At 39.4% G+C, this 12,846-nt stretch overlaps 1 protein-coding gene and 2 long non-coding RNA genes across 9 annotated transcripts in view; all 3 read left to right on the plus strand.

The window, feature by feature from the left end:
* The window catches only part of cobll1b (cordon-bleu WH2 repeat protein-like 1b), a 155,775-nt gene that overhangs the window by 69,116 nt on the left and 73,813 nt on the right, over positions 1-12,846 (plus strand). The window lies entirely within an intron of this gene.
* On the plus strand, positions 1,352-6,754 carry LOC141376221 (uncharacterized). The gene is made up of 3 exons (XR_015500108.1): positions 1,352-5,242; positions 5,828-6,269; positions 6,345-6,754. It is a non-coding gene; the product is annotated as an uncharacterized LOC141376221 (long non-coding RNA).
* Positions 6,861-10,327, plus strand: LOC147835430 (uncharacterized). The gene is made up of 4 exons (XR_015500130.1): positions 6,861-7,834; positions 8,317-9,766; positions 9,859-9,991; positions 10,190-10,327. It is a non-coding gene; the product is annotated as an uncharacterized LOC147835430 (long non-coding RNA).

Genomic DNA, 12,846 nt, shown 5'->3' on the forward strand with positions numbered 1-12,846 from the left:
CGCTCATGCATGCATATGAATCACGGAGGAAAATTAACATCTTAACGTCAGTCAGATAGCACTCAAATGATTATTAAAATAACCAAAACTATACATTTATGCTACATAATATCTTCTAGTTTGCAAATAACTATTTGTATCTTCAAGGTATTTAGGCGCGGGCAGATAAGCACTGTAGGAGCAACTTTTTCCTCTGTGCCGAACTTGAACTCACATGCTGGTTCACGGTTGATTTGCCCTCAAATACTGACATGACAGTCACGATTTTCATGCAATAACCAAAGTGAAGTTCTCACCGGCTGCCACTCCGGGACTTGATGATGGTTTTTTAACTGTTGTGCACTTTCTTTTGGTTAATTTTGGCGGAGATTCGGCTTTGGCGGAGGTTTCGTTTTGGCGGAGATTCTGGTTAAGTTTCAGTTTTCTTTTTTCCTTACGTGAATGCCGAACTACTGCATGTCCTTCCGCCTCTCCCTCCGACTGGCGGATGGTTTTTTTTTTCTCCTTCTATATTAGTTTGACTTGACAATCACTAAAAACTTAATATATGAAATAAAAAATAATACCTTTATAACTTGTATTTAATGTTTACAAGGCAAATCCAATTCTATCCACTTTATTTGGTAAACAAAGCAAATCTCTCATATATCATATCCACTAAAACACAGAAAATATTACTTCACACACTGTATTGTAAATAAATCATATAGATATTTTCAAATTAATCAATAATATTACTGAAATTCATTTAAAAACTGAATAAATATGAATTTACACTCATTTACACAAGCTAATACACAGAATTAATGAATGATAGGTTAAAAATCTGCAGAATTCTGTGCGCGCCTGCCAATGACTAATTATATCCTTGAGAATGTCTGACACTGGCACATATGTAACCCCGCCTGTCCTACGCCACCCAACCCGTTCCGAGCTGGTATGGAACCGGCGACTTTCCGCATAGGATTCGGGTGCTTTACCAAGGAGGCTAAAGACCATGGCCTCTAGCGTCTGTCGCTAGAGCACCTTTAGAGGTCAGAGGAGTGAGGTTTACCTGCACAGCACACACTAGCTGGCCTCCGTTACACATACATATTGTAATAGACGTGCTAGGCATGAAAGCTTGACATGTGTAGCAACAGTAACTTAGGAGGAGGGGGGGGGGGGGGGGTTAGGTCAATTGTACATTTATTTGTATTATGTTTATAGTGTTTATGTGTAAAATTTATTTATAATCTCATGTTTTTTATCAGTTAATGTAAACGATAACAACTAAAACTTGCTATTTCTAGAGTTATGTTTTTTTTTTAAATATTAGTTTTTACCATAACAAAACTATTTAAGCTTAAAGGGCCATGAAACCCCCTCGTTTCAGCAGGGTGTTTTCACACCTCTACTTTGGAAAAAGTCAGAAAAGTGGGCGTGTCCAGCTCTGTTTAGGGGGGAGTGTCGGAGGAACTAAAGTGGGAGGGTGTGGGAGTGTCTATTTGGGCACGCGCGAGTTTCAGTCAAAATACTCACACACACACACACACACAGTAGCAAGTGATGGTGTTTAAAAAAACCTCCGCATTTTCCGGAAACTTAGATGCACACGGCAGGTATTGTCAGAAAGCCGCGTGTGTTATTCCGGTCACAAAATGCGGTTAAAAACCCTACACGAAGTTAAAGTTTGGTTGTGGTCCTAACATGTTACAGTGCAATAGTTAACTTAGTTCGATACAAACAAACTGAATAAACAAAGAGCACTGGTCGCTCACTTACCAAATCTGTAGAGACAGGACAATCACCAGCAACTAGAGCCGCGTCTTGATTAAGAGGAGACTACAAGCGTATCCGATCTCAGCGTTTTCAGATGAGCACTGCTCTCAGGTAAACAATAATCCTCCTTAGACACGTAGGTTATTGTTGTCGCGCGTCGCGTACACTGTTAATCCATGCGTGAGTCTGAGCACTCACAGAGAGAAAAAGAAAACGAAACTTAACTGCAGCAAACTATAAAAGCAACACTTCACGCTTGTTTTGCCAACACAACGTGGCGTCCATGTTGTGTAAATACAGAAATAAATATTAATGAAGTTGCACAATAGAGCACGCTGATTGGTTTGAACCAAGCCTTACTCATGCATTAATGCAGCACACTGTAAGACGTAATAAGACTCACTCTGGCACAGACACCCAGTCTGCACACTGGAATACACGCTATTATGTCATGACCGTGACGCAGCTTCAAAAGTTCGTTTCAAACAGGAAGTACGAATTTGCTTGAAATAACGCAAAAACAACCAATTTACACTTTTTAGGGAAATATAGGTGTCTTAATAGTGTTTTGAGCAGTGTGGGACACATAAACGACTGTCAACAGCTCAAAAAATGTGTTTTGGTGTTTCATGACCCTTTAAGCTGTAGGTTCAATTGGGCAGTGGACAAGGACACCGACATGGACATTTGTAATAAAGAACACAAATCTGAGAACCAAATGACTGACATATTCCTTCACAGAGCAACTCACTGAAATCCACCATCAGTCCATTTTAGACAGTTTTGGGATGAAATACGTTTTATTCGCTGTATTTATTTTTATTTCTGGGTGACCCCAGATAGCCACGCTCTCTCTGGGCGCATTAATAATGCCAGAGATCTTTGCTGAGTAAGTAATGTAAACATTAATTAGCCTACCGTATCTGGCTCTCTGCCGCCCACAAGACCACACCACATTTAATAAAGCTGATGGAAAAGGGAGGCACACACGTTACGCCTGGTTTGCTGGTAATACACACACACACACACACACACACACACACACACACACACACACACACACACACACACACAGGGCTCATTGACTGGTTAAATTGTGTACACTAGGAAGTCATAAACCAGTGAAGGAATTATTTGGTGTTTTCTCTCTCTCTCTCTCTCTCTCTCTCTCTCTCTCTCTCTCTCTCTCTCTCTTGGACTTGGACTTGATAAACACCTGTTTTTAATGAGATTGGAAGACATGGATTTGTCTGCAATTTCAAGTTTTTATCAGAAGATGTTTTGTGTGTGGCGTAATGTTTTAAATGTGGAAAGAGACGAGGACGATTTCATACACTGGGCTCCTGAGAAACCTGTTTTTTAATCGCATGATTTAAACAAGACTTTTATCCTCAGTGAGTGTACAAGCATGTATGCTAAAGAAGGGGATTGTAAAGCTGGGACATCTAATGAATAACAAGATATGGAAATCTGTGGAAAATATTATGGACGTGACTGGTTTAAAATCAAAAAGACTTGCGGGACAATTTTTAACAGAAATGACTGCGGCATTACAATATTTTTATGGAAAAATTATGACAAGTTAAAAGTTATCAGACTGGAGTGACACTAAAGATTTTCCAAGGATTGGTATTTCTTTGCAAACTTGTGATGAGAATCAAGAAGAAACCATGGACTCAATATTAAATTTGGAGACTCCTCCACTTCATTATTTGGATAACACTTCAAAGAAGACACTATACTATGCAACAATGAAAGTAGTTCAACAAAGTTCAATTCAATTCAATTCAGCTTTATTTGTATAGCGCTTTTACAATGTAGATTGTGTCAAAGCAGCTTCACATAAATGGTCATAGTAACTGGAACAGTGTAGTTCAGTTTTTAGTGTTTAAGTTCAGTTCAGTTCAGTTTAGCTCAGTTCAGTGTGATTTAATCATTACTGAGAGTTCAAACACTGAAGAGCAAATCCATCGATGCGTAGCTCTACCAATCCTGAACCATGCGAGCCAGTGGCGACAGCGGAGAGGGAAAAAAAACTTCACCTGATAGGAGAGTGAAGAACAAAAAACCTTGAGAGAACCAGACTGAGTTGGGCACGACCATTTTAATTTCTCCGCTGGCCAAAAGTCTTGTGCAGAGCTTCAGTCACCGTGGTGGAGGTCACTAAGGAGACAAAAAGTTTCAAAATGGAGAGGATTGTTGGGTCCAGATTTCCATGTAAGAGACAGGTGGAGGACCCTGTATAAACTCCCTGTAGAAAAACGAACTGCTGATCTACAGTGGAGGATTATTCATGCGGCCATAGCTACCAACAGACATGTGGCACACCTAAATCCAGCAGTGGGTGGGCAGTGTTGGTTTTGTGATGAGGAAGGAGATCTAGAGCACTTGTTTTTAATATTTAATAGACTAGGTAACTTGTTTGAATTACTTAGAATATGGTTTTAGAGGCTTAAAGAAGATTTTATAGAGAAGTATTTATAGGTTGAGTGAAATATAGTTTTATAAAAAGAAGGAAAGTATGTTTATTGAATTATTTATTCGGTACAGCAAAATTAGCAATATGGAAAACTAGGAAAAATAAAGGTATGGGTTTGATGGCAAGTTTGGCAACTGATACTGAAGTAGTGTTTCTGTATTTGGTGGCAGCGAGAATAAAAATTGGATTTACATATTACAGCTTAACAAATCATGTAACTGGGTTTTATGAATGCTGGTGTATTAATGAGGTTCTATGTGTTGTACATGACGATCTTTTGGTGTTTAATTTTTAAATTTTGTGTGTTTTTTTAATGTATCTGAGATGTTTTTTTTTTAAAATTAGCAATGTAAGCAATTGTTAAGTTTAAAGTATTGTTTAACCTCTCTCTCTCTTTCTCTCTCTCTCTCTCTCTCTCTCTCTCAATGGGGTAAATGCAAAGCTAGTGTTTTCAGCCAACAATAAACTTCCGGTAAAAGGTTTCAATATCATACGTTTTCTTTTACAGCATTGTTGTAAATTCAAATTAAGATAAAATAAGTTAAATATACTTGAGCATTAGTGTTTTTTTAATTGTTTTGCCACAAATGTCAGAACGCTGATGTCAATTTTCAAAACGCTAGACCCAACACTCTAAACAGCCACTACTTTTAGTGCTCAAAACTCTGCATGCTGCGTTCATTTCACCTAAAGAAGTTTTGCCTTTGCAGGATCATTGGTTCACAATCCTTTTATCATACATATACAACAGGAACATAACTTTAAACCACCAGCACACAAGATGGTCATCGTTTCAATAAACAATCTTTAACAATCATGAAATGTTGTTTACAAAGTATGATAAAGGTTTCATTATGGTTTATACGTAAGTGTAGAGGGAACAGTACAGACAGTGGATACACTGAACTAGTTGTATTCATTCCATCATATTGTAGGTTTACTGTCATTTTTTTTCTCACTGCACGTCTCCATATGGAAGGTTGATATATGGCATGATCTATGGCAATGTAACAAGGAGACTGACACAGAGGGATCCATTATGCAGTATTTATTAATCACAACTTCACTCAAACACACAATATGCACCGGAGTGCACACACACATCCACAGTAGTAGTATGGGTATCAAGACTGATGACGAACAGACACAGAGTGAGTTACTAGGCATGAGTAGAAGGGATAGAGCAATAATCAGGATCCGTTAAGCAGGCTTGGGTCAAGGGCAGGCAGCGTGGATGAGAGTCCGTACAACAGGTGTGGTTCGTGGGTAGGCAGAGAGAGAGTCAGGGTCCGTGTAACAAGCGTAGGTCGTGGGCAGGCAGAAGGCGAAGCAGAGTAAGAGACAGGCTGGAGTCGTGCACAGGAAATCAGGCTGGAGATAACGCTCAGAAATGCTGGCCGGGGCTAAACAAGACTTCGCACTGCACGAGTGTTTGAGTGCGGCTTATAAGAGGTACGTGGGTCATTAGCCAGATTCCAATCAGGTGTATGCGCAATCAGTGTAGATGGATGACGTAATGCTAAAAGTCCGGAGATGGTGGCCTCTGCTGGCCAGCGAGGGGAGTTACTTGGACCGAGTCGGTGACAGGCAACATATGCAAATTACAATTAGATTCCACATACTGTATATAAAAGCTCAAAATAGTCAATAATTTGTCAAAATCATGCAAAAATCACTGTTTACATTTTTTAAAGCGTATCATACATACATTTGCGTATGTATATATATATATTTATACAACAGTTCTGTCTGGTTCTTGAATCTGATTGGCTGATAGCCATGCAATATTTTGCCAGTAACATCACACATAGGCCTCTTCACCCTTCACCTTTGTGTATTACTCCGTCCATATACACTCAGCAACAAACAAAGAGACGCTACAGTTTGACAAATATTACTGCTGTTAGACAACATCATGTACTTTTGGGGCTTTTTTTAGTCGAGAATGTAGTTGTTTAGATTTTAACTATGCAGTTTATTTATAAGAATAGTGCCTATTTTAAAATATTTACTATTTCTGAGAGAGCTTGTCGACGCCAGTAGCCTGCCATACAGTAGACCAAAGCAGTCAGGGCCAGAGTGGGACTCCTTTTCAGCCCTGGAGTTTCAAGCCCCAGACCGGCCCACCTCAGTTCATGACTGACTATATTAAAAATAACGTCATTTCCAAATCAGTTTCTAATGGCACTTTCATGTCTTTTTCAAGAAAACAGCTGCTTTAGAACTTTAAATGTTCAACAGCCCTAACAGTATTAAATGTCTTCACAATAAAAATTTAAATAAATAAATAAATAAATTACTCAGATGAGATTCGAACCAGCATCGTAATGCAACATGCTGACCACCGGACCAGCTTTTCTCAGTGTAGATACTCATCTGAGTTACATCATCACTAACCTACAGGCTGCATTGTGCTTATGGGGCTGCGGGAAAATACATAATAAGAGCGGAGCTGAGGCAAAATAATGAATAAAAAGAGTGAGGCTGTGGTCAAATAAATAAATAAATTAAAAATGTGCGACTACTGAGAGCAATAGAGTCTGCAGCTAGGGACACAGGCCCTCGCTGCCAAAATAAAACGGACCGGCCCATCGGGAATTCTCCCTGTCCTCTCGATTAGCCAATCCAGGCCTGAAAGCAGTTGACTGTTTTCTATCCACAAGATGGCAACAGAACCGCACAATAAGCCCTTACGCTAAGAAGATTATAACAGTCTGATTTCTAACTACAGCAGATCAAATCATTATTGAACTGGTAAGCATACCGGCCAACACTACCCTTTTTCCCTGGGAATATCCCGTATTTCAGACCAATCTCCCGCAACCATTCCATTTTTTATTTCTTCCGGAAAATTTTCGTAATTTCAACCCCCCCCCCCCCCCCCCCCCCTTTTTTTATTTTTTTGTAAACACCCCCGGGTTGCCAACTTTCGTGAAATTGCTTGTCCTCAAATCCGTGAAATGTTGGTCTTACCACCCACAGTAGGGGGTTTGGTGTGGCCTGTGCTGGTATTTGAACTATTCCAGCAATGATCCTCATGGCCTGATGTCTTTGATCTGGGACGGTCTAAACGTGTTGAGTTGTTCTGTGATGATACAGATTACTCAATGTTACAATCTCTGCGTCCTGTACACTGAACGCACGGCTGCCTGCTTTGAAGTTTGGCCTCGCTCTTGTTTTGAGGACGCAGAACATTGCTGCACATGCTGTTCGGATATTTTTTTCACCCACAACAGGTGTTTTGAATCCTGGTGCAGTCTGCATGACTCGCAGTTACACACTGAGAGATTATGGGTTCGGCGTAATAATGAATTAAATGATCTGTGCAGGCATTCACTGAGACTTGCTTCACTCCTTTTTGGCCGTTAAGTCATTTTCCTGCAATGACATCATGATGTTAATGACTCTACTTAATTGATTACAGTTGCTGTCTCCTGCAGTTTATAAGGCTGTGCTCACACTGCAAACAATCCTGATTTGTGTGTACAGCATCATTAATATCTAATAACTCATTTGCCTTTGTAATTATATAGCAGTTTAGTGGTTTGACCGTTGTTGTATATGAGAATCTGTTTGTGTGAATACGCTAGAGCAGTGGTTCTCAAAGTGGGGGTCGGAACCCCCCGAGGGGTCGCGGGACAATGAAGGGGGGGTCGCCTAGTGGTTTCCAAAAATCTATTTATTTTTATTAAGCCATAAGAATTACCATATTTTATCCATAACCTACTGAAAAGAAAAAATAGGCGTTTATACCATATATAGTTACTATATTAGCTTATAGTTAATACTTCTATTGGATTGCAACCCCTGCGGTAATTACATTGTATTAAAGACACAGCAATAGCGTCAGATGCAGCAGATTTCATAACACCTGGTTCAACTTTGTGGCCCATTTACAGCTCTCATACATTAAAAAAATTAAAAGAAGAATAGACTTGGGTCCATTGGTGTGTGTGCGCCATTGCATGCAAGGTTTCTGTATTTATAACCACCTCAGAGGATATTGGGGGTCGCGAGTCACTGGCATTGTCATTTTGGGGGTCGCGGCCTGAAAAGTTTGGGAACCCCTGCGCTAGAGCACCATTCATTTGTCAAAAGTGGCTTACGGATAAGGAACATGAAACAGAAATATTCCACATTGTAGAGTTATGATTCTGGTTTCTCGTACTTGTCACTTTATTAGGTACAACTGTTCAACTGCTCATTAACACTCATTTCTAGTCAGCCAATCACATGGCAGCACCTCAATGCCTTTAGGCAAGTAGACATGGTCCAGACGATCTGCTGCAGATTAAAATGAGCATCTGAATGGGAAAAAGGGGATTTAAGTGACTTTAAACGTGGCATGGTTGTTTTTGCCAAACGGGCTGGTCTGCGTATTTCAGAAACTGCTGATCTACTGGGATTTTCACGCACAACCATCTCTAGGGTTTACAGAGAATGGTCTGAAAAAGAGAAAATATCCCGCAAGCGGCAGTTCTGTGGGCGCAAATGCCAGAAGAGAATGCCCAGACTGGTTCCAGCTGATAGAAAGGCAACAGTAATCTGTTACAACTGAGGTCTGCAGAAGAGGATCTCTGAACACACAACACGACCAACTTTGAGTCGGATGGGCTACAGCAGCAGAATACCATATCGGGTGTCATTCCTGTCAGCTAAGAAGGGGAAACTGTGTCTACAATTCGCACAGGCTTACCAAAACTGTACAATAGAAGATTGGAGAAACGTTGCCTGGTCTGATGAGTCTTGATTTCTGCAGGAACATTCGGATTGAAGGGTCAGAATTTGGTGTCCGCAACATGAAAGGATGGATCCATCCTGCCTTGTATCATTGGTTCAGGCTGGTGGTGGTGTAATGATGTGGGGGATATTTTCTTGGGACACATTGGGCTCATTAATACCACCTGAGCATTGTGTCGGCAACACCGCCTAAAACAGCACAAACACACACATTGTGGCTGAGTCTTCTGTAATGGGGCGTGGATGCTGACAACAGGATATGCGGATCCAAACGCAGGTCTATTAAGAGTAGTCAGGCAAACAACGGTCAACACAGAGGCAAACAGATGTATGCAGACAAATCCAGAGTCGAGGTCAAATATCAGGCAAGAGGTCAGAAGGCAGGCAGCAGACAACATAAGTAAACAAAACAAGGCGCAGGATCAAAGACAACACAACACAAGAAACACGCGTCATAATGTTCACCATACAGTTTATTAAGAATTGGTCACAATGTGTGCATTTGCACTGTTTTAATAGTGCATGTAATCAGTCTATGACAATCCTCTGGCTGTGTGTATGCAATTAGTCATGGTCAGGAACTGGTTGTGTGTGTGTGTGTGTGTGTGTGTGTGGTGCATGACTGGATCTTGTAGTCCATAAATGGCGGACTTGTAGTTCGTTTGCGATCTGCAGTCACTAGATCACTGATAATTATTGCAGTTTTGGTCATTCTAAAATGCCTGAACCGTTTCAGTATTAGTGTTATTATATTATTAATGACCTGCAGAACTGTCAAGGGCGTCTGTGCTCCACGTCTCACACCTTCAAATGCCACTCTGCATTTATTGCATGTTTGCATAGTGTCTTCTTAGGCACAAGTCATTTATTAAATGAAGTACAGATTCTTGCAGCTTCTCCTACCGCAGCAAATTCTGTTTTTACTTCTGTTATTTGCCGCAAGTTAGTCAGGAAGTGACTGTTTTGTTCTCTTTGACTAGTTGGATGTTAATTCTGTTTTATTCGCACATCGTATTTGCAATAAAGTTTAAATTTATGTCAGAGGTGTCAAATCCAGTTCCTAGAGGGTTCCTAGAGCTCTGCACAGTTCAAAACTCTGCTTCAATTCACTTGCTTGTAAGTTTCATACAAGCCTAAAGGTCTCAATTAGTTTGATCAGGTGTGTTCATTAGGGTTAAAGCTGAACTGTGCAGAGTGGGGGCCCTCCAGGAACTGGATTTGACACCTGTGGCTTACGTCATCAGTAGTTTACAGAAAACCAAAAGTATTTTAATTTTTTAATTCACATTTACTCAAACACATTACTTTATTGTTATTTTGAGTTTTTTTTGTTGTTAATTTATTTACAAAAAAAAAAAATCACACGTTGCAGTTTTTACATGTTTATATGATTTTTTGACCTTATATCAATCTTTTAACCTGTTAAACTCTGCTGTTATTTTGGGATTTCCACCTGAATTTTGCCTGCTCAAATTTAAAAGCTAAAATGCAAAAAATCTGGTATCACTTTAAAGAAAACCCTTTGATTTTTCACAAAACACTATTGAAAGTGTTTTAAAATATCTGTATATGTTGTCTGTGTTATTATAAACACCTAAAAATAGAGGTGCTTTTTGTATTTTTGTATTTTTTACAAGTGTACCTTGTAGGTTCTTTGTGGTCTAGAGTGCTGTATTTAGTTTAGGTGATTCATGCACATGTCTTTAATCGTAGGAAAAAGAAAAATGTCATAATCTATGCAAAAGTTATTATATTCCAACTGATGAGAGGTGCTATACAAGCCACAGGGATTGATCATTGTTTTCATATTTCACTATTCTTTTGTTTGATCACCAGACCCCCGTAAGTGGTTTCGTTTGAAAGTGTAGAGTCTACATTTTTTATGCACAAATGCATCACTTTGGTTTTTATTCCACAGTACAAAAGTTATTTACACTTAAAAGCACAGTATTTTGGATACCTGAGCTAGGTATTTTACATTGGTTCATTTTCATATTTTTCATATGACACATGTACAAGTTACAGCTCAAACAGTTGCCGAATGAATTGCGATGCTTCCATGGCGCAAAAGTGAAAACAATACATTTATGATCAATAAGCAGCCCCAGATAGCACAGACAGCTGTCATCTCTAACCTTATGCTGTGTGCTTCAGGGCCATTCTCCTCTGTTTTTGAGGTGATGTGCATAAGTAATCCTTTTATATGGCTGATGTGGTCCAAACACAGTGAAAACATCAACATTTATTAAAACTTTTGTTATTCTGATCAATTGTCACACATTGTTGCAGATGTCTTTAAAACCACTTAAACTCTGCTGCTATTTGGGGATTTCCGCCTGCATTTTGCCTACCCAAATTTAAAAGCTTCCCAAATCCACATGCAGAGGTGTAAATGCAAACATTTGGTATCATTTTAAAGAAAACCCTTTGAATTTTCAGAAAACACTATTGAAAGGGTTTAAAATATCTGTATATGTCATCTGTGTTATAATAAACACCTAAAAAAAAGAGGCGCTTTTGTATTTTTTTTTATAAACTCAAATTTAAAAGTGTACCTTTTAGGTTCTGTACAGTCTAGCTTGCTGTAATTAATTTTGGTGGTTCCTGCACATGTCTGTAATCATAGGAAAAAAGAAAAATGTCTCTACCATAATCTATGCAAAAGTTATTGTATTCCAACTGATGAGAGGTGCTGTACAAGCCACAGGGAGCGATCATTGTTTTCATATTTCACTATTCTTTTGTTTGATCAAACATAATTCACTGTGTTTGGACCACATCAGACATATAAAAGGATTACTTATGCACATCACCTCAAAAACAGAGGAGAATGGCCCTGAAGCACACAGCATAAGGTAAGAGATGACAGCTGTCTGTGCTATCTGGGGCTGCTTATTGATCATAAATGTATTGTTTTCACTTTTGCACCATGGAAACATCGCAGTTCATTCGGCAACTGTTTGATATGTGAATATAATTCCGTAAAAAGAATGCTAGAACTGGATGAGCACCGGCAAGAGCTTTCATTTGAGCTATAACTTGTGCATGTGTCATATGAAAAATAGGAAAATGAATCAATGTAAAATACCCAACGCGGGTTTCCAAAATACTGTGTATTTAAGTGTAAATAACTTTTGTACTGTGGAATAAAAACCAAAGTGATGCATATGTGCATAAAATATAGACTCTACACTTTCAAACGTAACCACTTTCGGGGGTCTGGTGCAATGCTAGCCCTTTAAAGCGAAAGTCGATGATGTCACCGGGTTCGCAGAGTTTAACTGGTTTTTAACTTCAGAAGAGTTAAGACATCAACATTTATTAATGAAGAATAATTATGCTGAATTGGTAATACAATGGGGGCGTCATGGTGGCACTATAGATGGCATGTTCGCCTCACAGTAAGAAGGTCACTGGCTCAAACATCGGCTGTGTCAATTGGCATTTCTGTGTGGAGTTTGCATTCGCGTGGGTTTCCTCATGGCACTCTGATTTCTCCGGCTGTCCAAAGACATGTACTATAGGTGAATTGAGTAGGCTAAAATGTTCGTAGTGTATGTGTGTGAATTAGCGTGTACGGGTGTTTCCCAGTGATGGGTTGCGGCTAGAAGGGCATTCGCTGCATAAAACATAAGCTGGTTATGTTTATATACAAAATATCACATTGTATCAGATTTTGCCAATATTGTGCAGCCATAAAACTCTTAAAACTTTTGTTATTCTGATCAGTTGTCACACATTGTTGCAGATGTCTTTAAGACTGATAAATCGAGTGTCTGCCCATGTTTGTGTGAGAGCTGTAGTTTATTCAGGATGTGTTGCTGTGTTTAATGATAGCTATCTGTGCAGATGATGAATGAGTTCAG

This window comes from Danio rerio, chromosome 9, assembly GCF_052040795.2.
Source record: "Danio rerio strain M-AB ecotype USA chromosome 9, GRCz13ab, whole genome shotgun sequence".
Lineage (NCBI taxonomy): Eukaryota > Metazoa > Chordata > Actinopteri > Cypriniformes > Danionidae > Danio > Danio rerio.